Source organism: Canis lupus, chromosome 15 (genome assembly GCF_048164855.1).
Source record: "Canis lupus baileyi chromosome 15, mCanLup2.hap1, whole genome shotgun sequence".
Lineage (NCBI taxonomy): Eukaryota > Metazoa > Chordata > Mammalia > Carnivora > Canidae > Canis > Canis lupus.
In genome coordinates this window covers 44,957,986-44,981,248 of record NC_132852.1, presented here as the reverse complement: position 1 = coordinate 44,981,248, position 23,263 = coordinate 44,957,986, and the positions used below count along the sequence as shown (strand labels likewise).

The window sequence follows — 23,263 nt, the reverse complement described above, 5'->3', positions numbered from 1 at the left end:
GGGCTCCCTGCATGAAGCCTGCTTCTGTCTCTGCCTCTCTCTCTCTCTTTCTCTCTCTCTCTCTGTCTCTCATGAATAAATAAATTAATATTTAAAAAAAAATAAAATTCTGGACACTGATGTTTCCAGTTCTGACGCAGAGGTCCAGCCACCTGCTTGAAATACCTGCTTGGGCAAATAAACTTCTGAAAGGTGTCATGTGCAGATGAAGTTCATGGCTGCAATAAGATACTATTTGTGGTTGGAGGAACTGGAGAGAACCAGTCTGGGGTTCAAATGGGGAGGCCTCTGGCTATCAAGTTAAACGTTTACTGAAGACTGTTAACTGTTTTTTCTTTCGCCTTTTCTTGACCACCCAATCGGTCTGAAAATCCAGCCAAAGTTCCACCTAGGAGATAGATGACTGTTCTATTGACTTTCTCCATGTCCCTAGGCCGCCTTTCACCCCCACCTATCACCGGGAGTGATGGAGTAACTCCCTCCCAGGCCTCCTGGCTTTCTCTCCCACCTCCCAGCTGTGCTTCCACCGGCAGCCACAGTGACTTTTCATAAACACATTCCAGGTGGCATTACAGCTCTCTCCTTCTAAAGCACATCGAGGCTTTGTGCAAGAACGAAATAAAGCTCTTTACCACGGCTCCCACAGCTTCCATCACCTGCCCATCTCAGACTCTCATATTCTGCACTGGCAAGGCTGGTTTTCTTAAAAATGCTTGGTTCTTCTTCCCTGGGCCTGGAGAAGAATTCTAGAGAAAATGACACGAATATTTACATGTAGGCTGCCTTATTTCTCTAATTGTATCACAAGCTCTTGAGAGCAGGGACCAGATTTTATGCTTTGCACCTTCAACATCTCCACTTCTGCCTCCAACCACCTGTCTGTGTTTGTATCTAGGGCAGTTCCTTGCACTAATTCATTGAAGGCATTTTTTTGTTGAGCACCTATCAGGCTGTGTGTTAAGTATTGGGAATGTAGGTGTTGGATGTTGAGAATTGTTTTCTTCTGTCTAGAAATATGAGCCTCACATGATGAGGATGGGAGTGAGGAGATACCTGCCATAAATAATGTGAGATGAGTGAAAGCAGGTTTCAGCTTGGGTAGAATTTTGCCATTCTAATGAATTCTGAAAACTATCACAAGGTATCTTTATTGCTTTGGATTAGTAACAGACTAAATCGTGCCTTCGTTGCTTCCAAAAATACCTATGATTTCCCAGAGTGCTAAATTCACTTCCAGGCTGTAGCTGAGAGCATCACACTTAATGGAAAATAATGATATTCCTAACTCAAATAGACAACAAGCAAGGTAAACCTTTGCTTGTCGTCATTCCTCCATGATAAACATCTTCTGCTCAGAGTTTTGCTTGAAACACAGCAGAACGATAAATCAAAGCATGTTAAAGAAGACACTTGTTACTCTGTTAGCCGCAAACTTAAACACAACAACTACAAAATGTTAGGTGTGAGGTTATTTATATTCAGGTGTTATATTTAGTGGGGAGACTCTACCTTACATCTTTGTTTCAAAGCTTTGTCTTAAAAATGTTTTTAAAGCAAGTTTTGCCAGGTTATAACCAAAAGCTTCCTTGTAGTGTAAATGCAATTAGCTACCAGGTATAAGTGTGGCCTGGAAGCTTAGCTTGAACAGTTTCGTAATCAAGTGTAAGCGTTCCTTGTAGATGTTAAGCTGTTAATTACAGAAGATCAAAACAGCTCGGTTCATCTAGGTGGAGCTAGGATGTTCTGTGCTGCTTAAAAATCATAAGGGGCTTATGGAAGTGAGTGACATGATTTTAGTTATTTTTTAAAAATAAGGTTTTTTTTCCTTTTCTGCTCAAATAAAAACTGGAAGCAGAGAAAAGAAGACTTAGCAAACATGAGCTCTCTCTTGCTGTTGGGGAGTGACGCTGGTGGTAGACGCCTGTGCATGGGGCCATTTGAGGAAAGCTGCCCCAACAGAAAGCTGTGGCAGTGGACCTTGTGCACCGTGTAGAGGACACAAGGCAACAGGGCTTCTGAGGGCCTAGCAGAACTGTGGATTGATATAAATGATAGTTCTGAAAGTGTCCTTCTTGGGAGCCTGCCAGATTCCAAAACTTGGCCCAAAAAATGGCTTTAATCCTTTAAAAAATCTAGACTTTTTTTTTTTTCTTTTGCAAAACTGTTTAAGCCAGATCAGTTCTAGTTTTTGATCAGGAATGATACTATTTTGCCTTAAAACAACTCAATGATTTTTGTCTGCTTCTAAATGTCACATTTGCCCTCTAATCCCAGGGGTTCAGCACCATGAGAGGGGCAGCAATAGCTCTGTGGCCCTTCCGAGTGCCACCTCTTTTATTTTATTTTATTTTTTTATTTTTTATTTTTTTTTTAGATTTTTATTTATTTATTCATGATAGTCACAGAGAGAGAGAGAGAGAGAGAGAGGCAGAGACACAGGCAGAGGGAGAAGCAGGCTCCATGCAGGGAGCCCGACGTGGGATTCGATCCCGGGTCTCCAGGATCGCGCCCTGGGCCAAAGGCAGGCGCCAAACCGCTGCGCCACCCAGGGATCCCCCAGTGCCACCTCTTTTAGAGGGACACATGCACATCTTTCAGAAGATTTGCTTTGAAGTGGTCAGAACTCCCAAGATGTGAGTGAGGTCAGGTATCAGCCCCGCCACGTTATAATCGTACATCCCATACAGATATGCCTGCTAATTGAAACAAACATTTTTTTTTTTAAAGCCTACAGTGAAAGCTGGCTTGAATTGAGTAATATTTCTATTTAAGAATTGGATTAAAAAGTGCCTGAATATTTGTGTGTGTGCTGTATGTTTTTTCAGTGGGTTGATTTAGAGATTGGTGCTAGGAGATTAGTTCAGTGCAATCTTAGGTCAGATCATGCACCTGCATGGCAAGCCTTCCAGTTCCAACCGGTGGACTTCCACTTAGTTTACTGTTCCTTCCCTCTACTCAGTGAAGTACGCACTCCCTGACGCAGAAGTACAGCTGGTTTTTACTTCCAGGAAATTCAACTTAGATGTTTATTCTTGAGCACCTTTTAAGGCCTAGAAGACCACGACTCCCATTCTGGGCTTTACCACACTTCCAGTTGTGGCTGATTATTTACTCTTCAGGAGTTGTCAGCATCAGTAACATTGGATAATGTCCTTGTTGTTCTCTGGCTTGATTAGGATTAATTGTTCATTAAAGTTTCTTGTTCCTGTAATTGGTATATGCCAGGGGATCCTTGTTATTTCTATTTCTGCTGCCCTCCCCCCTCCACTGACCTTTTGGATAGCTCAGTATTGGCCGCTGAGCATCCAGGAGAAGCACCTGTTGTAGCTTTGAAAACTGTAAGTCTAGATGTTGCACCAGGTCCTTATGTGTTTCTTGATGGTTACAGAAACTGATTAGGGTGATCTAGGCTTTAAAATGAAATGCAGCCAAGTGGACACTTTCTGTATTGCTTTGGTTCCTCTTCTCTAATTGCACAAGTATGGGCATGGTAGGGGATGCATCTACAGCTCTGACATATTGATTCCAATCCCTGGGCAGACTGTCTGAGCTGGTGGGATAGTCAGCCTGCGAGCTGCCCCATGTGGATCTGCTCTACTCATCTTCCAGCTCACAACTGCAGAAAGTATCAGTAGGGAGCATGTGCTGGGGACCACCTGGTGATCTTGTTGACGTTAGGCCTTCAGAAGCCTGTTCTGCCCTTGAATCTTGACCACATGTGTTCCTTGTGTAGCCTCTTAAGTGAGCCCTGTTATTGTCCTGGGTCTCAACAGTGACTAAAGGGAGTCATTTAAAAGAGGTTGCAAGCCTTCGGAACAGTGATCTCCCTCTGGTGTGGCCATCTGCCTTCCTTGCTTCTCCATTTGCCTCTCATTCTGTGCCTACATTTCTCATCAGGATGGCAGTCGGCTCCCTTCTTGTGGAGCTGGCCTTCTGCACTGCTACTAGAATGTCACGACCCACTGCATCGCTAGAGAGGGGCCCAGGCCCTGACTCCTCTCAGTGTGGTCATGATATTCATGTCTTCCTAATTCCTCATGATGCCATTGGCTTCCCAAGTCAATTTCTAGATTTTTGGAAACCCTCTAACAATTACAGACAACAGAATAAAAAAACAGATGAATGGGAGCAGATCAAACTTTAGAAACTTCTGTGTCTCCAAAAAATCCCCAAAACCAAAACCAAAAACCCCAGTCAACAAAGTGAAAAGGCAGCCTGTGAGATGGGAGAGAATAATTGGAATTTGTATATCTGATGAGGGGTTCATATCCAAAATACATACAGAACTTGTACAACTCAACAGCAGAAGAATTACCTGATTAAAAACTGGGCAAAGGGACAAGAATAGATATTTCTCCAAAGAAGATACACCAGTGGCTGATAAATACATGAAATGATGCTCAACATCTCTCACCCTTAGGGAAATGCAAATCCAAAGCACAATGAGCCGTCACCTCACATGTCAGCAGGGATGAAAGATGGTGCAACTCAGTATGGAGGTTCATCAAAAAATTTAAAATAGACTTGTCACATGATTCAGCAATCCCACTTCTGGGTGTTCATCCAAAAGAATTGAAATCAGGACCTCAGAGACATTTGCCTGCCCATGTTTGTTACAGCATTTTCATAATAACCAAGATGTGGAAGCAACCCAAAGTGTCCACCAAGAGATGAATGGACAAGCAAAATGTGGTCCATCCACACACAGTAGAATATTACGTAGCTTTAAAAAGAAGGTAATCTTGACACCTATGACAAGGATGAACCTCGAGGACCTTATGTGAAATGAAAGAAGCCAGTCACAAAAGGAAAAATACTGTGTGATTCCACTTTATGAGGAATCTAAAGATTCCTCACAGAAGCAGAAAACAGGACAGCTGCCCAAGGCTGGGGTGGGAGAGAGGGAGAATGAGTGTTTAGTGGGTATAGAGTTTTCAGTGTTACAAGATGCAAAAGTTCTGGAGATTTGTTGTACAGCAATGTGAATGTATTTAACGCTACTGAACTTTACACTTCATAATGATAAAGATAGTAAATTTGTTATGTGCTTTCTAACCATAATAAGACACAAGTGACTAACTCATGAGCTTTTTCCTGCCCACAGTGTTGGAAGTCACTTGTGGTGTGACTGGAAAATTTCAGTATTGGTGATGATTTCATTTGCCAGTGTTAGCAGATTCAAGCAATAAATAAATACCTTAGTGTATGTAAATAGCTGAGAAGAATGCCTGGTCTGTGCTAACTACTGCGCACTCCTTTACCCAAAGCCCTCAGGCCCGATATGATGTGGAATACAGTTTATTTTCCTGATTAGCTGTCTGTGGTGCCCATATAACATATAATGTGATAGCCTCAGGAGCACCCTATGATTAAGCATGTTATTATTTCTCTAGAGAAATATGTGAATATTCATAATGGGAAAATCTAGACTATAAATTGCTTCATTTTAGTTTAGGTCAGGAACACTGCCAAAAAGTTTTGGAAAAAAAAAAAAGAAAACCAAAGTAATTTCTCAGAGCTTTTGGGCTTCAGAATTGTGGATGTAGGATTATGGCTGTGTGTTACATCATCCCTGGTCCATAGATGAAGAACTTGAAGGACAGGAGGTACCATGCCATCATAAGGTCAGAGCAGGAAGGTCAGGGCAGGCTCCAGGGGAGACGGTGTGGTTCCAGACTCCACGCTCTTATCTGATAAGCAGCACAAGACCGTTGGGTGAGACTTTGGTGATGTGGGCTGAAGTTATGTCTTGTTTATTGTTTTATTTGCATGGAAGGTGTGTCAGATAACACATTGCGACTGCATATGGAGTGGCAGTGTGTGCAGAGAGCGTACCTAGGGAGTCCTTGACCTTGTCTCCCTTATGTGGGACAGAGGCAGCCTCAGCTCCACCCTTCCCTTGTGATTCTTCCCTTCTGGTGCCTGTCCTCTTCCCGGTTCTAGCCACCAGGCTGCATACTGATTGCCATTGACCTGGTGGTGATGGTCCTCACTGCTACCCCATGTCCTACCCCAGAGGCCTGGGGAGGGTCCCTGTGCCCTCGCATCCACCTGCATGTGAGTAGGGCAGGCTGGAGGCATTGTAGAGTTTATGCCCTGGGATCAGTCCTCGACCGACATGTGGATAGGAGCTCAGCTGCCTCCCCTCTCTATAGGGCTGTCTGAGGAGGTCGAGCTCGCAGGCCCTGCAGCTACAACCCAGGCATAAGTGTACCCTTTCCTGCCTTTCCTTCCTGTTCTCTCTTCCCATCTCCCCAGAAGACTTTGTGTGTCTGTGACTATGGCTCATCAAGTGTCCCATGGTGGGAGCCACCTGTCAGGACCCGGCTGTTATCAGAACCACCGAGCCATTAGGATGCCATGGCACCATTGCAATGGGGGCCACTTTCTTTTTTCCCAGCAAAGGAGGGCATCCTCCTATTGCTCCTCACCACTGTGGGAAGGCAGCCCCCGTGCCCAATTATGGCCAAGTGCCAGGGGCTCACCAAGAACAGTCCTGGGTAGTTTCGATGGCAAGCTTTACTGGTAATTTTTTTCACCTCATTCATGAAAGGACCTCAACCCTAGTGACTGGTCGCTGTCTCCATCTGGAAATAGATCTCTTTTCTTTCATTGGGGTACTTGACACACAGCAGAGTCCTATTTGCAATGTTAGTGTTTGCCTCACTGCTTTCTGTCTCAGCTTCCCCATCCATCCACCCAGGAGAGCAGGTAGCAGGTCAGCATTTCATGGTCTCCAGGGAAGCTTGGGTTTTGGGAGGCCCAAGGAAAGTCCCATGCACCACTCCCATGATCCTGCCCGGAGCTTAGGAGAATTTGAGGCGAACTCTGAGAATCTTGGGGAAACACGAATGGGATTTCCTAAAGGGATGAGAACTGCAGTGTGGAAGGGAGTGACCAAGACTGAGATCTAGGCTGAGCTGGGGCTCCTGTTTGTCAGAATCTCTGCTAGAGATGCAGCAGGATGGGCAGCCCCGGTGGCCCAGTGGCTTAGCGCTGCCTTCAGCCCCGGGATCGAGTCCCGCGTCAGGCTCCCTGGAGCTTGCTTCTCCCTCTGCTTGTGTCTCTGCCTGCCTCTCTCTCTCTCTCTCTCTCTCTCTCGAATAAATAAATAAAATCTTAAAAAAAAAAAAAAAAAAAAAGATGCAGCAGGAACCCAAAGGGAATCGGCTGCATGGCACATCTAGAAAGACGGGTCAAGACTCCCTGAAGATGACCCCCTCCCATTGTGGCAGGGCCAGGGGGACATCTCAGGAGCAATCGGTGTGGATGGTGGATGAGGACTGGTCCCTTCCCTCCACAAGTGCTTGAGTACTTGAGGTGCCATGAGCTGGGGGGAACCACAGGGAGGTGAGAGGACCCCAAAAAGAATGAGGTTGTGGCAGATAGGGTACCTTGGTGAATAATTAAGCTGGGTTACCGAGAGAATTGTTTGCTGATTGGTCACTGGCCTCTATGGACTGAGAGGCATGGCTCCCATGGCAAGGGGTGACCAAGTTCATTATCAGCAAACATAACTGTGAACTGCTTTAGCATAACATCAGATTACAGCCATTAAATGCAAGCCCATTCTTTTGAAAACTCATAATACTTAGAGTATAGAGATGCAGAGATGAGTGGTCTTTCAAAATTTCTACTGTTGTCTTTGATCACAGAGTTGGGAGGGGACCTTGGATGCTTACCAGACCCTGGGCAGGTATAGGGTAACACACAAGAAAGAGAGTGAGCACAGCCTTGCTTGGGCTGGCTGATGGGATTAATTCTCTACAGATTTCATGAGAGGCTTTAATGATGTTCTAGACCTTTATATTGAATTCTGAATTTGTCTAGAATCCAGACCTGTTCCTATAGAGACAAGGTGATTGCAATAGCTCCAATCCAGGCTTTCCTGGCCAGGATTGCCAGGGCCACCACAGAAGTATCAGTTAGGACTGACACTGTGGGCTTTTGGGAAGATGACTGTGAGTCCCTTCCGCTGGCTTTGAGAGCTGCGTGTTAAGGCAGAACATGCTGGAACCTCTCCAGCTGGGCATGCGTCTCCACTTGGGACACAGAAAAGTTGTGCCTTGGAGAATAGCAGATTCCATCATCAGCTGGCGAACCTCTATCAAGCCTTGGTTTGAGACCATTTCTGAAGCAGCCACTGCCATTTTACACAAGCTCGAATGTTCATAATCTTGGTTTTTCTTTGAGGGAATATGACTGTTTCATGATAGATTCACCCAGTAAGAACACACTTCCCCCAAAATGCAGAAGCCAGCATGCATTGGAGTCTTGGGAGGGTGTGCATGTAGGTGAGGGGGTGCAAGTGTCATAGAAGATGAGGAATAAGAGAATGGTGTGTATCTGGTTTCACAAGACTGAGTGTTCACCCCCCCCTGCAGGGTCCCAAGGATGGAGGGGGTTGTCCTGTCTTCTGAAATGGGGGCACAAGACACAAGCATGGAATGGAAACAGTGAGAAACTGCTTCTAGTGTGGGGAGGGTGTGGACACAGCTATCAGATACACACCTGTGTGGACCAGTGACCAGAGGGAGTTGCAGACAGCAGATGAGTTAGCAGCTTCCTGCTTCCCTTGCAGGAACAGAGCAAGAGCTAGCAGCCCCCTGTGGCAGGAAGCTTCCAGCAGGTCAAACACCTCTGCACTTGCAACGAGGCCTCATTTCCCCTCAGTATCTCCGTTCTCTTTGAGGTGAAGAAACCATGGTCCGCTTGCCAGCAACATCCATGGGCAGGCCTAGATGTCAGGCTGGCTTGAGTTCTAGTTCTTCCCTCTCCAAACTGGGGTCTGAGTGTTCCGTTTTATTTTCACACTAAGGGGTCACAAGCAGTTCTCAGAGTTGAGAAAGACAGTTGAATACTGTATCCCCATTTTTTTTTCTGTATCCCCATTTTAAAGATTCGTGATGCAAGCGTGTGTTTCTGATGTAAAGAAATGAGTTTAGCTTTAGTCAGCCTACTATTTCCAGGTGCACACAGAGACAGGACATGTTTTTTATCAGGGTATGTTATTGTATTATCTGGGCCAGTTTCTCCAGAAACTTTAGATTCGGTGAACCCCCACATCCTCAAACTAATTGAGCTGCCTCCATGATCAGGTCCACAAATCCACCTAATTTCTACCACTGTGTTTCCACACACATCTTCAGATGGGAAGAGAGGGTTGTCTCATTTTTCTGAAACTCTACCTGTCACATCTCTTGCCAACATATCAGGTGGGGGGACTATTCCCACATCTGTGCTTCATTCTGATTCTCCCAGGAACCTCTCCCCACTGTTGTTACTTAAATTTTAGTGTACAAATTAAGCACTTAACATCTGTGAACTCTTTCCTAATTTCTTCCATCATTTTGTTAATGATAAGGGCTAACACCTCATAAACATTTGCTATACACCATGAACTCTGACTAAAGCCCTTGTCATGCATTATTTCACTCAACTTTGAGCATCTTTTGAGGGCGGGCCTATAATTAGTTTTTCTGGACCTCAACTTTCCCATCTGCAAAATGAACCCAAAATCCTCACCTGAGACTACACAACTGGTATGTAGCAGGGATATGACTCAGACTCACTTCCATTTGACTTCAGAGCCTTCCTTCTTAACCAGTATGCCGTTCCTTGTCTCACAAAAAAATCCGTATCAAATCCCTGTAAAGGTTTGATCAAGCTAGTTTTGTTTCCTTGTTGTCTTTTGAAATTCACTGCTTTACACTAAATATCCTATTTTCAGTTAAGTTGCAAATTCCGAGCTTAAGTCAAGATGACAGATATCTTTCAGAAAATGTTTGTTCCCTTCCAGGTATCTGGGGAGAGTGGTAGCTGTCTAAATTCACATCTCACCACGATACGAAACAAGAACCCATAAAACTACACAAACCTAGGATGCTGGCATAATGAGAAAACAATGCATAAACTTCTAAGTTGCTTTAAAGTTTAAAAAGATAAATCTCATTAAACCATCTCAGATTTATTTATTTTTATTTATTTATTGTAAAGCTTTGTTGGAGGCAAAGGCAGTCTGATTTAAAAACCAAGAATGCTGCACAGAAGAGAGAAGAGGGGAATGAGCAGCAGGTGTAAACTTATTCTCTAATCCCATTGTGAGGATAGAGTTCTCCTGCTTGTAAAAATACTGGAGAAATTGTGTTACTAGACTACTGATTATTGAAAGCAACTTAAAAATAAGTGATTGCAGGTGGGAGGCTTCAAAAAGCACTAACTTCTGGAGAGAAAAAGACAAAAGGGACAGGCACTTTTGGTAACTGGGTAGTTGAAAGAAAGAAAAAGGGAAAATTAAGGTCTTCAAAGACAAAAGTACTATAAAAATCAGATGGTGCACACCCATTCTGTATATCAAGATCTCACCCACCAAAGAAACTGGGCGATGCTATAGACAAAGAGGACACGATGCCCTATAGTGGAATCTTGTAAACCACCATGCATGTGCATACCAAACAGTGTGAAACTGAATATGTCTATAGGAAGTTACCAGAACAAGTGAAAAATGAGAATTGACACGTCAGGTGTTGAAACTACCCCCTAAAGATAATTATGAAGCAGAAGGAAACTGTAAGGTGTGGTCAAGTGAATTAAGTATATTCATAAACAGACATTTATAATATGAAGAACCATGTTGAATTATAAATCAAAATTAAAAACAAAAATAGGGCAGCCCTGGTGGCTCAGCGGTTTGGCACCTGTGTTTGGTCCAGGGCGTGATCCTGGAATCCCGGGATTGAGTCCCATGTTGGGCTCCCTGCATGGAGTCTGCTTCTCCCTCTGCCTGTGTCTCTGCCTCTCTCTCTGTGTCTCTCATGAATAAATAAATAAAAAAAAAAAAAAAAAGAAAAACAAAGAGAGTTGAACTTGGGAAAGAAATGAAGGGAAAAGACCATCTCAGAAGTGAGGCTGACTCCAATGAAATGCAGTAGGGGCATCTGAAGAAAGGCAGGAAGGCAACCAACACATGAAAATAAGTAAAAAGGATCAAAGAGAAAGAGGTTGAGTGGGAATATAGGCAAAGAAGAAATAATATACATAAAATTGAAGTCATAGTTGTAGAAAATCAAACAGTGGAATGGAACTCATGTAAATTGTACCCTAGGAAAACTTCATGGATATAAAAGACCTGAATTCATGTCCTCAAGGGGCCGCTGAGTAGCTGGGAAAGCAAGAAGGAATATAACTTCATGATGTATCCTAGTAACACTCTTAGGCTTGGAAGAGAAAGAAAAATAATCCAAGGTTTTCAGATTTAAGAAGATTAAATAATTTATAAAAGCCAAAGAATCTGTAATTAGAATTCTCAAAACACAACATGAAAAGCAAAGCAACAATGTGACAGAATTTCAGAAAACTCAGTGAAAGAAAGAATGAAAAGAACCTTTATTTTCAATCTAACTGTGAAGCATCAAGACTGTACCATCAACGACTTGGGGAGTTGTGTGCCCACGCACCCCTTCTTGAGGAATCAGAGTAGATGAGCTTCATCAAAACAAGAGATCACTAGAAAAACTGCCAGAAAAGGACAATAATGTACAGTGGCCTGAGTGTAGAGAAGGCTAACCCAAGGGTGGAGACAAGGCAAAGAGACCGGCATGCAATTGTCATACTTCATGAGGGACAGAAATGATGGGACTGAAATCCAAGAGGAAAGGGTAGAAGGAAAAAGGAAAGAAAGTGAATGAATGTATTGTCTGTTGGGAAATGGGAGGTGATGTATGCTATCTGTATTGCTATGTCAGATAGTAAGAAATTAAGTAAAGCAAACTAAGGGTAGCAACAAGGACACAGGTACAAAGGTCAGCACTACAACAAAAATATGAATATTCCTAAACACAAAAGAATAAAGATTTAAAAAAAATAGCAATGCATACATGTCAGGCTGAGAAATGAACATAGCAAAATAACATAAAACACGTAACTTATAAAACATTATGACCAAGTTAATATTGGACGTATCAGTCATATCAATAATTAGCAATGGAATTAATTATTAAAATAGGAAGGTTCCTAGATTGTTACATAATGGAGGACGGAACAATTACCTAACAAGAGACCACCTAAAACAGAGTGATTTCGAAGGATAAAAATAAAGAGATGGGTGGGGGAATACAAGGCCAGTAGGAACAGTAAGAGAGGTGAGGTTGCAGTCCTGATATCAAAGTACTGATAATAATACTGGTCCTAAAGAATTGGTGCCAGAAGCATTAAATGTGACAGACAAGGTTATTTTTTAAGTGTGAAAGCACAGTATATGGTGGAGATGTAACAGGACCGACTATGTCTGCAGCAATGAACCCAACCAATGACTGGTAGTATGCAGCAGAATTGCAGGACATGCGAGGAGATCTAGACAGGAGCACCACAATGCATCCCTCCCAGTGCAGGACAGCTCACCCTGACAAAATCAGTAAGGTCACGGAGCACCTACATGACAGGACAAGGTCCTGTTGAATGAGATGTTCTGGTAATAGAGGATGCACTTTCTTCTCAAGGTGATGTGGCCCATCCACACACTTAACTGTATATTAGTAAATGTTAACACCCATGAGTCCCCAAAAATCTCTGTTTGAGATTCTCTTCTCCATCTTCCTCTGCCCCTCCTGTTCATGCATGTGTACACACTCTCTCTCTCCCAAATCTTTAAAAAAAATTACTCCAATCTTAGCAGCTTCAACTAAACCCTCTTTGACTATAATATAATAAAGCTCGAGATTATTAATAAAATCCAAAAAGAAAATGGCCCTTTGTCCTGGAACTGTGTTATCAAACAACTCTTGGAATGAAGGGGAAATGCAGAATACTGTTGCAGACTTTGTAAATACTAGTGATGAAAACGACCTATCAGAATCTGAAGGATATATTTAAACAGCGATGAGAAGGAAACTCTTAGCACTAGACATCAATAAAAAACAGTGAAAGTAAATGAAGAATCAGTTCAAAGCACCAGGGAAATAAGCAGCAAAGTCAACCAAAAATGAGCACATGGAGAGGAATGCTCATGTTAAAAGCAGAGATTTAATGTAGAGCACTCTCTACCAAGTTGAAACCCTCTTGCTTTGCAAAGTTAATAAATACAAAAAGCACTAGCTAACTTGGCTGGAAAAAAATAAAGCACAAGAATACAAAATAAGGGACAAGGGGCGCTGACGAAACACTGGGAGGGAGATGAGGCCCCGTGGGACTGGGCAGAGGGAAAGGTGGTTGCCCTGCAGTTGTGGCTGAGGCTTCGCGCAGTTTCGTGTGGAGCTGGGCTACGTCTTCAGATCACCCACAGTTTGGGGCAAGGGGGCTCACCCTTTGGGTTCCTGCACTAACAAGTCAGTGAGAGGTCATGACTGAGGGCAAGGAGTTCCACGAGCCTGAGCACAATCCCAGCCCCTAGCAGCTGGGTCTGAATGCGGTGGTCCTGCAGAGGTGGGGCGGCATAGCTGGTGTGGTCATCTGTGTGTTAAATCTTCATGCCCCAGTGCTCAGGTACATTAATGTTTGACTCAGTGAACTGCTCTGTTCCTCATAAAAATGGCTTAATCCTGTGCTGCCTTCTAAATGAGCTTGTTGATGAGGAATATATATGAAAACGTTTCAGTCTGTGAAATCCTTATACCCATCTATATTAATTGCTGCTGCATAAGAAATTACTCCACTCTGGGGCTCCTGCGTGGCTCAGTTGGTTAAGTGTCCAACTCTTGGTTTCAGCTCAGGTTGTGATTTCAGAGTCGTGAGATCGAGCACTATGTTGGGCTCCATGCTCAGTATGGAATCTGCTTGAGATTCTCTCTCCCTCTTCCTCTGCCCCTCCTGTTCATGCATGTGCACACACATTCTCTCTGTCTCTGTCTCTCTCAAATCTTTAAAAAAAAATTACTTCAATCTGAGCAGCTTTAACCACAAACATGTGTGACCTGGTTGGGTGGTTCTCAGTCAGGCACTCACCAGGTTGCAGTGAGGCTGTTAGCCAGGGCTGTGGTCATGCCAACTGGAACTGAAGGGACAGCCCTGTGGCTGTCGGCAGGGGCGCTTGCTTCCTTGGCGAGTGGGCCTCTCCCACAGTGAGTTGATCCTAGGGGGTCAGAGAGAGACAGAGCCATTCCACTCGTCTTGGCCTGTGAACCACAGTAGGGAACGAGTGCATTAGTTGGCTAGGGCTGCCATAACAAAGTACCACAACCTAGGTGGCTAAACCAACAAAAATATATTCTCAAAGCTCTGGAGGCTAGAAGTCTGAGATCAAGGGGTCAGCACTGTTAGCTCCTTCTGAGAGCTGGGAGGGAGAATCTGATCCATGCACCTCCTGTGGAGGCCGAGAAAATTAAGGCCATTCTACTTTAAGTTCAGCATTAGCACAAGTACAGCCATCCCAGGCCCCTGTGAATAAGAGCTGAACTTTACATTACTTCAGTTAAAGGAAGAAAACAGTTTACAGCTTAGAAAAGCCCCATATTAGAATAAGAACAGAGCCCAAGCCAAGAGCAGGAAGCCCCATATTAGAACAGAGCTCAATGCCCTTGAAAGGCCCAAATCAGAATGTAAACAGAACTTGAGAAATTCCTCCACCCCTTCTGGAGGTCCCCTAGACCAGTCCATAAAAACTCAACTGTAACCCACGTCGGGGTCCAAGTCCCTGCTCCGCTGTGTCCCTGCTCCGCTGTGTCGGGTATACTTGGACACAAGCTCGAGCTTGTAAATGTGTGTTTGCATCAGTGTCGGCTCCTTGGTGGTTTCTCGGATTCGCAATCTTGGGCACAACACCTCCAACAGCTTCTGAAGTTGCTGGCAGCCTATGCCATTCCTTGGCTTGTAGGTGTGTCACTCCCACATCTGCCTGCATCTTCATATGGCCTCCCTGCGTGCATGTCTGTTTCTGGGTCCACATGCCCCCCATTCTCACAGGCCCACCACAATGACTTCATTTTAACTCGATTACCTCTGTAAAGGCCCTGTTTCTGAATAAGGTCACATAAACAGGTACCGGGGGTTAGGACTCCCAGTGTCTTTTTTTGGAGGAATGCAATTCAACAGGATGGGTGTTGGCAGGGGAAAGGCATCTTTTCCTGAGGCCTGGGTAGGGGGAACAGCTGGGCGGTGGAGTTCTCAGGCATTCTCTTGCATTTTTTGACACTTCCAAGGTTTCTTGCCACCACAAGGATTAATAATAATGTCTTTTCTGGGAATAGTTTCCTGACCACACTGGGAGGTGTTATGTATTTCCGCTAGGCCCTGTGACTTTCGGCAGTGTTACCAAGATCAGCGGTAATTAGGAAGTCTACTGAGGTTGCTAAGCTATGGCTAAAGCTTCATTAAACGTGAGGAGTCAAAGCACCTGCTGCTGCCCTACAGAAGAGCTCATGGGAAACGGACTGAGCTTGACAAATTCATTTGGAGGCTTTATGAAGTTTTCTTCCACAGATAATGTGAAGCTGACCGATCACTTTCATGTGCAATCTTTATAAACTGTTGAAATTCTGCATTTAGGAAGCTATTAATATTTATCTGCTAAGTTTTCACCCAAGAATTCCAAGGAAAGCACCCATTTTGGTACTGCCATCACCGCCAGGTCTACACCCATTCTCACTCTTCATGGGTCAGTGTTTCCTGCATTACACTATTTGGATTTGCAGATGGTCTTCACAGGTGGCAAGAGTGAGCCAGCTGGACCTGAGGAAGGAACAGAGGAGCATCGGTTGGTTAGTGGAGAATTTGAAGTTCAGAGCTAAAGTCAGCCTGTAGAGACCTTGAGTCTCCTCTGAAACCTGCCCACCTTCCAACAGGGCAGGGAGCTACCACATGCTCTGGAGTTGGAGGAAGGAGGTTTGTGTGATCCATGTAAGACATAATTGTGGTTGACCTTCATACTAAGGAGAATAACTGGGAAGGGTCTGTTGTCCCATGCCTGCATCGGTCTGGGGGTTCATAGAGAAGTAATCCTGCAGGCTTAACATTTCCAATCTCTCTATGTTCTCTTCCATAAAAGGCTACTGTGATCTCAGAGACATCATTTATGACATGGTGTTTGTCTGCTGCTAGTTAGGCAAATGACAGCCCAAAGTGCCTGCTCACAGAAATTAATGCCCTCATTTGTCACCAGCCTACACAGCAAAAGCACTGGTGCCCTTTCTTGCTGATTGACTAATGGCTTTGAGGAAGGGAAGTGATAGGTAGAATGCTTCTCCTGGAAGGAAAAACTGGTAAAGGGATTGACTACCCAAATCTTTTCCATTTCAATGAGATGTCCTCTCTGCTCAAATTAAATGAGCTTGTCAAAATAAATAAGGCACGGTCACTGTGCGTGGTAGAAGCCAGGTACTCAGTAGGAGAAATCAATCTAGGGATCGGGGTTTCTCTCTCTCTCTCTCTCTCTCTGCTCCAGGCTGACAAGTCTCTGGTCCCCATTCACTTCTTATCCTTCATGCATTCCATACAAATCCCACTTTTGAGGCCAACTGCAATCTCCTCTTGGGAGCCAGACCATCCTTTTCTGACTCTCTACCATTTGCAGCCTGTGCCATCCTATCTGGCACTTAGTTAACTTCTTAGCTCTTGTATAACGTTCACGCTGAACTTCTTGAGGCCATGTATCATGTCTTACATGACACGGTGCTCCGCACCCCCCAAGAGTGCCACACTGAGGAAACAACACGGATTCCCATATAACAGCTGATTGGAGGGGCATTCATCTGCTTTTTGCTGCTCAGCATCTGTTCCCTTCCTTCCTGGGAATAATCATATGGGATAATACCCTAGATGGTTCGAGAAACCACTCTTTGCACCATCATCCACCCTGTGCTTGGTATGGGCTCAACTATTCTTCAATTAATCTTGTTCTGTTGGCCACAGAGATTGATTCAGGATGGGCAGATGACCTAAGGCAATGATCAGAGTAAGCCTCAAAGACTTTTCTGGGATATGAGTTAGAGTCACTTCTAGCTCCTACCCTTGGGAACTACTAAGAGTCATTTTGTGACCAGGAGGTAAGCCGGCATTACATGAGGGCAGAGTAGAGAGATGTTTGAGGCCACCGTTGAACCACTGGCTCAAGACATGCCTGTGCACTTTCCAACTGGAGTAACCAGTAAAATGCTCTTTATGCTTTAAGCCAGTTTGAACCACACTGTTGTTATGAGTCACCAAATTGTTACAGGAAATCCATACAACTCACAGCTGTGGCTCTCCACGTGGATACTGAATGTCTCCCTGGAGGTCACAGAGCTTCAAAAAGAATACTATTTGAACAGTTTCTTCTCATCCTAATACTAATATCTACATAATGTTTAGGAGACTATCCCAATATTCCTGTGACCTGTGGGGAAGGCCATGGATTCAGGAGAGGAAGTAGAAGCAAACTTTCCCACAGCTCTACTTCTCTCCTGGAGGATTTCATGGAACTTTTGATGAAAATGGAGAAAGAGAGCAGTTGGAGAAGGGATGAGTCCACTTTGGTTTCCACCTTTCCCAGCCTCTTCTGTTCACCACTCCACTGCCCCCATGGCTCGACTCTGGTGAGGGTGTTTATTCTACCTCTTCTGGCCAAGCTTTCTGGTATTTTTCTTCACATCCTTCTCACCATCTCTTGTCACATGGCTCACCTGAGAACTGTTGACATTGTTGGCTGGATAATTCTTTGTTATAGGGCTTTCCACACACTGCAGGATGCTGAGCAGTGTTCCTGGCCTCCACCCATTAGATGCCAGTAGCACCTTCTCTTCCCAGGGTGTGACAACCAGATGTGTTTGCAAGCATTGCTGCACGGCCCCCAAGGGTCATCACCACCCTCTCCCCCACCTCAGGCCCTGTTGAGAACTTCTGCTCCACAAGGAGTGGAGGGGGTATAATTTAGAAAAATAATTTCCTTCTGATATTTCCTCTTTGGAGACTCCGATTTATCCCTTTAGCAAGCTGAATCCACTCACTCAGGATCTCCATTCACAACAGAATTGGGAGTAGAACCCAGCTCCCCTAGTCTTTTGCAAATACTCTCAATCTTTGCTGGCAGACAGTGATTCCACAGACTATCGAAATTGTTTTACCACCGCAGATGTTTGTCACAAAGCAGGAAGAAGTAACCTGCAGCACTGTTTTGACTTTGTACTGTCTTAGGAAAAGAGCAGTAGAGTGGTCGCTGCTGTTTGTCGAGCATCTGCCACGTACCAGCACATCAAATGCTTTCTGTTCCTCCTATCTAATCATCGTGGAGGTTTTCCAAGGTCAGCATTACTACTCCACTGTATGGAGATAGCTAACCTTCCTGAGCCTGACACTACATCCTAGCGGGATTAAAACTTGGGTGTGTGTGCTTCTGAGCCCCAAGTTTTCCATCTGTTAGACTGACCCCATGGGGATGGATGTCTTCTCCATGCAGCAGAGTGCCTGAAGTCTAGGCCCGCCCTTTTGTTGGGTAACCTGGGAAACACTGTGCTGGGCATTCTCCTGGACTGCCCCTGCCCCCTCACTGCCTTGGGTCTGGGATGTTGACCTTTGTGGTTTGCAGGGAACAGGCTCCCTGGCTTTCTGGGTTCTGATTAGGTGTGGACAGACAGTGGGAGACACGGAAGCAAGAATGGGCTCTCCCCATCTATCTCTGTCGCTGTCTCTCTCTGCCCGGAGTTGCTGATAAGCAGTGATTTTGTTCCCCTGCTGAAGACCACAGCTCTTCTTGGGGGTGGGAGGGTCCTCTCCTGCAGCTCCAGCTTCAGTCCTCTGGGTTCTGACAACAGCACCCTGTGCTCCAGACCTGCTGTGGGGTCTCCGAGGGCTTCACCACCTCCTACTGTTTCTTTTGACTCAAATATTAGACGACCCCTGCCTCACCAGATCACTTCACAATCCAGTCTAAAATTCATTCACTCTCAAACACAAACATAAAATAAATGAAAAAAATCAAGATAACTTGCATTATGATTCCTTGGTTAACCTGTCTTATCTCAGCATTTCCATGGTTTTTAGACTGTGTGATCCTTGCTCAGCATGTTTCCGTCGTGAGTGTGGTTGCATTTCTTCACGGTGGATGCTTTCATTTAACTCTCCTTAATTCGATTATCCTGTTGGAGTGGGGAGAGCATGCCCTGCAGGAACCAGATACCTCTAATTCACCTGGTCTCATGACAGATGCTCAGCAGTGAGCTGAGCTAGCTTCTGATACCTTCCCCAGGCCTTGCAGGCAGACATGTCACTGGGTCCCCAGAGGGTTGGGAGTGGACAGGATGGTAAAGCTTCCCCCAGATAATGAGAGGGAATAGACTTCTGGATGGGGCTTCCACTTGGTCTGGTGGCTCTGTTGCTTGGCCAGTAGCTTGTGTGAAGTGTGTTGCTCTGACACTGCAAGTTTCTAAGGAAGGAAGAAAGGATGCTGCCCATGTGCACAGAGGTAGGGCACGTGAGCATCTCCACGGCTCACCATTGCCCTCACGGCCTCCAACCTCGTGATCCATCTCTGTCTTCCCAGACTTGCAGGCAGCCAGTATGCATGTGTTGATTAACGTTTGTAAAAATAATTTGCATTTTATCTGTCCAGGTCCTTGGAGCCTAATGGGAAAATCCGTAATACCTACCTCAATGGCTGCCACATAAGATATGCTCATGTGTGTTTCTTCATTTTTTGGAGAGAATATAGTCATTTTCATAGGTCAAAATCACGCAGTATAAAAACCACCACAGGGCTGAGATAACAACAAATTAACCAAGGAACCAGAGAGCAAGATAACTATAAAAAATGTATTTCTGTTTATTTACTTATCATGGTTTCATATTTGGAAGAAAGTAAATTTTAATTTGGGGAATGGGGCCTGATCTGTTAGGATAGGGAATTGTGTAGGAATTTTTCCTAATGGAAATAATTTTAGTATCCTGATGGACTTAAATCATCCAAAATATAGCATGTACGAAAATGGAATAAAGTTCTAAGGAAGGCCTGCTCTGAGGTGGGTATCGGGAGATCTGGGTTCCTAACTGCATCTTTCTTTCTTTCTTTTTTTTTTTTTTAAGATTATTTATTTATTTATTCATGATAGACACACAGAAAAGAGAGGCAGAGACACAGGCAGAGGGAAAAGCAGGCTCCATGCCAGGAGCCCGACGTGGGACTCAATCCCGGGACTCCAGGATCGCCCCCTGGGCCAAAGGCAGGCGCTAAATCGCTGAGCCATCCAGGGATCCTCCTAACTGCATGTTTCTAATGGATGACTTTGGATGGCTTTGACCTTCCTACGTATCATTCTTTATGCTTTTTATTTATTTATTTAAGAGAGAGGTGGGGAGGGGCAGAGGGAGAGACTCTCAAGCAAACTTCCCTGCTGAGTGTGGAGCCCAATGAGGGGCTCTATCTCACAACCCTAAGATCACAACCTGAGCTGAAATCAAGAGTCAGACACTTAATGGACTGAGCCACTCAGGTGCCCATCTTTATGTTTTTATTTATCATGTAAAAGGTTTGGACTAGATGGTTCCTGACATTCTCTTTGTGCTAATGGGACTTCTGATGGTCTGAGTAATGTGTGTAAACCTCACTGTGTTTCTCCTCTTCCCGTATCCCAAACTACACATGGAAGGGACCACGGGAGGTGTGTTGCACCTGTACCAGCCTCCGAGTCCTTCTGGAGCCCTGTGCACTTGGTGCCTGTCTTGCATGGACGGCATGTGCCACCCCCACCCCCTCAGTCACAGGGAGTCAGAGGCCTTGCTGGCATCTGCCTTCCTAATCGCTCGCCTCTCCTGGGGTGGGTATGAGAGGGGCTCCAGGGACCCCCTGGGACGGTCCTGAGGAGGTCAGTGGCAGGCCTCAAGGCGCCCTCTCTCCTTCATCTGCTCTCCGGCCTTCCCCATCCTTTTCCTTTCCTACCTCCATTTCTCTTTCCTGTCCTGTCCTCATTGAAAGTTCTTCCTTCTTGAGGCTGTGCCTGTGATCACCTCCATGTCCTCTGCTCCAAGTCGGGGACAGTGCCTGGGGCCTTGCTTCTGGTGGGGGGGAGCCAGAGACAAGAAGAATGGATCCAGGTCCTCAAGGTCAGTTGTCTGGGAGGAGGGAGACCCCTCCTGGTGGGAGTGCAGGGCGGTGGGGAGGGGAGACCGTGGGCATGGCACCAGATGAGCAAGGGTCCCCAGAGGGCTGTGGAGACCGAGGTGGGCTGGAGGGCCAGGGGGAGGGGAGAGCCCTAGAGGCCAGGGAGACAGCCACCTTCCCCACCTGAAGCACAGCGACAGAAACCCTACCAGGACCATGGTTGCTTTACCTCCTCCCAGTCCCTTGCAGGAGATGGTCATCCCTAATTAGGCAGAGGTCCTCAGTTGGGTCCCAGCCATCATTAAACATGCACAGAGATGAGCAACTTCAATGCCTGGGGCTAAAAAAAAGAAAAAAAACCCAGATTATTTAGTTACATTGACCACCTGGTATAGATGAAAATAATTTGGAAAACAAAAATACAAACCTTCAGTTTTCTAGCTTTACAGTGAGTCACAAATGATCCCCAGCAGACAACGGAGCTACTCTCTCAATGAAGCTTAATTATGTTAAGTATTTTGGAAAATGTAATGATTCGGCTGCAGGGACTCTACACCCCCCAGAAGCGATCAGCGTCTTGCTGGTCTTAGAGATCTAATGGCCGCAACGCCATTGTGAGTGAAGAGTATTATTTAACACTTATCATCACAAACCAAGTTTGCTTGATGCTGCACATGGGTGGAATCGGCCGAGCACCTCTGGGTGTTTTGTGGGATCTGACCATCTGCTGGAGGTCTTCCCTTCCAGAGCTGCAGTGGGTACAGGGATGTGAGTGAGGCTCAGGTGTGCCTGTCTGGGGAATGAGGGTCTAGACCGGAAGGAAACCTGTAGGCCGATGGCCACGTACTTGAGCAGGCCTGATTTTGGAGTTCTTGGGACCAGCCTTGGCTGTTTCTGAGGCCAGGGGTCTGTCGAAGCTGAAAAGCCCACCTGGGTTCTCTGCTGCCAGGTTGGAGTGGGCTGCCCATGCCCTGCAGCCTGAGCCAGGAAGCTAGGTCCAGCTCACAGTGATGTCATTTCTGGAGTAGTGTGTTTTGTGGGGTCCGGAGCCCATGGCCAGGAAAGAATTCTTGGGACATCTTTGGTATAAAAAGGTGGTTTTATTAAAGCCGGGGGACAGGACCAGTGGGCAGAGAGAGCTGCGCCGGGGTCCCAAAGAGTGGCTGATTATATACCTGGTGTTTGGGGGAGAAACGATGCAGGGAGCTTCCAAAAGGACTTTCATCTGTTACAGAAGACTCTCAGGATGGTAGAGGCCTGGCTGTTGTCAGGCTAAGGTGGTTTACCCCTCTAGCAGAGGATTAACATTAATTAGGACTGTCGGAAGTTTCCTGAATGTCCCACATATCCCACCCCCAACCCCTCCAGGGGTGAGGAGGGAGGTTGCGGGGCCTCAGCTGGTGCTTGGTCCTTGGCTTTGCCTTCTGCTCCCTCATCAGATGGAACCAGTTTGAGAACGCAGCTTGGCTGCAGAACCAGGGACTTCTCTAAGGTGGTGTTGGGAGGGGCTTCTGGGGTGTGGGCCTGTGAGGGTGATGCCGGGGATGGGTTCTGGAGGTGAGGCTTCGCAGTGGATGTTATGGGAGCAAGTGGGCGTGGTGGTCTGGGTGGGAAGCCTGATGCATCCTATCTGGAGAGAGACCGGCCCCAGGTGGACAGTCTTCACTTGTTGGGAAACTCAGCAAGTCTGACCTCATAGCCAGGCTGGAGGGGCGCTTGGTCCACGTTGCGTGTGTGTTCGACAGACTAACGGGCGCTCCTGTTCTCTCTCCATGCCTCAGGCTGCTCGCACGGGGTGTCGTTTTCCTGCCACGTTCTTGGGCCACTGGGCCGGCTCCTGGCAGGGCTGCTTCTCTCTTCTCCCCGTTGAACTTTCCTGTCCAAACCAGGACACCTCTGAGAGGGCTAGCGGCTGCTCTTGATTGCTGATCATGCTGGATTATCGAGGGTTAAGCTGTCAGTGGGACTGTCCTTGGGAAACCAGGAGGAGCCACAGTCGCCCCACATCCTGCCCCGTTCATTTCTGCTTCCACTTCCTTCCAGAGGGCCCTGATTTAGGCTGTATTCATCATGAGGATCACCATCTGTTGAGCCAGCACACATTTTGTGCCGTCCTAGGTCAGCGGCTCCTGGTGGGGAAGAGGCCTTCAGGGAGGGTTCAGCTGTGCAGACCCACAAAGGCACTGCTCACAGAGGAGGGGCTGGATGGGTCTCGGTGGCAGAACTGGGCTTGTCACCTTACCACTGGCAGGCAGGGGGGTGGGG

The 23,263-nt window shown here is 45.9% G+C and overlaps 1 long non-coding RNA gene across 1 annotated transcript; it reads right to left on the bottom strand.

Annotated features, from left to right (window-relative positions):
* Window positions 1–632: 632 nt before the first annotated feature.
* LOC140605004 (uncharacterized) lies at window positions 633–15,939 on the bottom strand. Its single transcript, XR_012007804.1, has 4 exons — window positions 15,764–15,939; window positions 14,601–15,660; window positions 13,939–14,108; window positions 633–746 (listed from the first exon to the last, which is right to left on the bottom strand). It is a non-coding gene; the product is annotated as an uncharacterized lncRNA (long non-coding RNA).
* Between the last annotated feature and the right edge of the window lie 7,324 nt (window positions 15,940–23,263).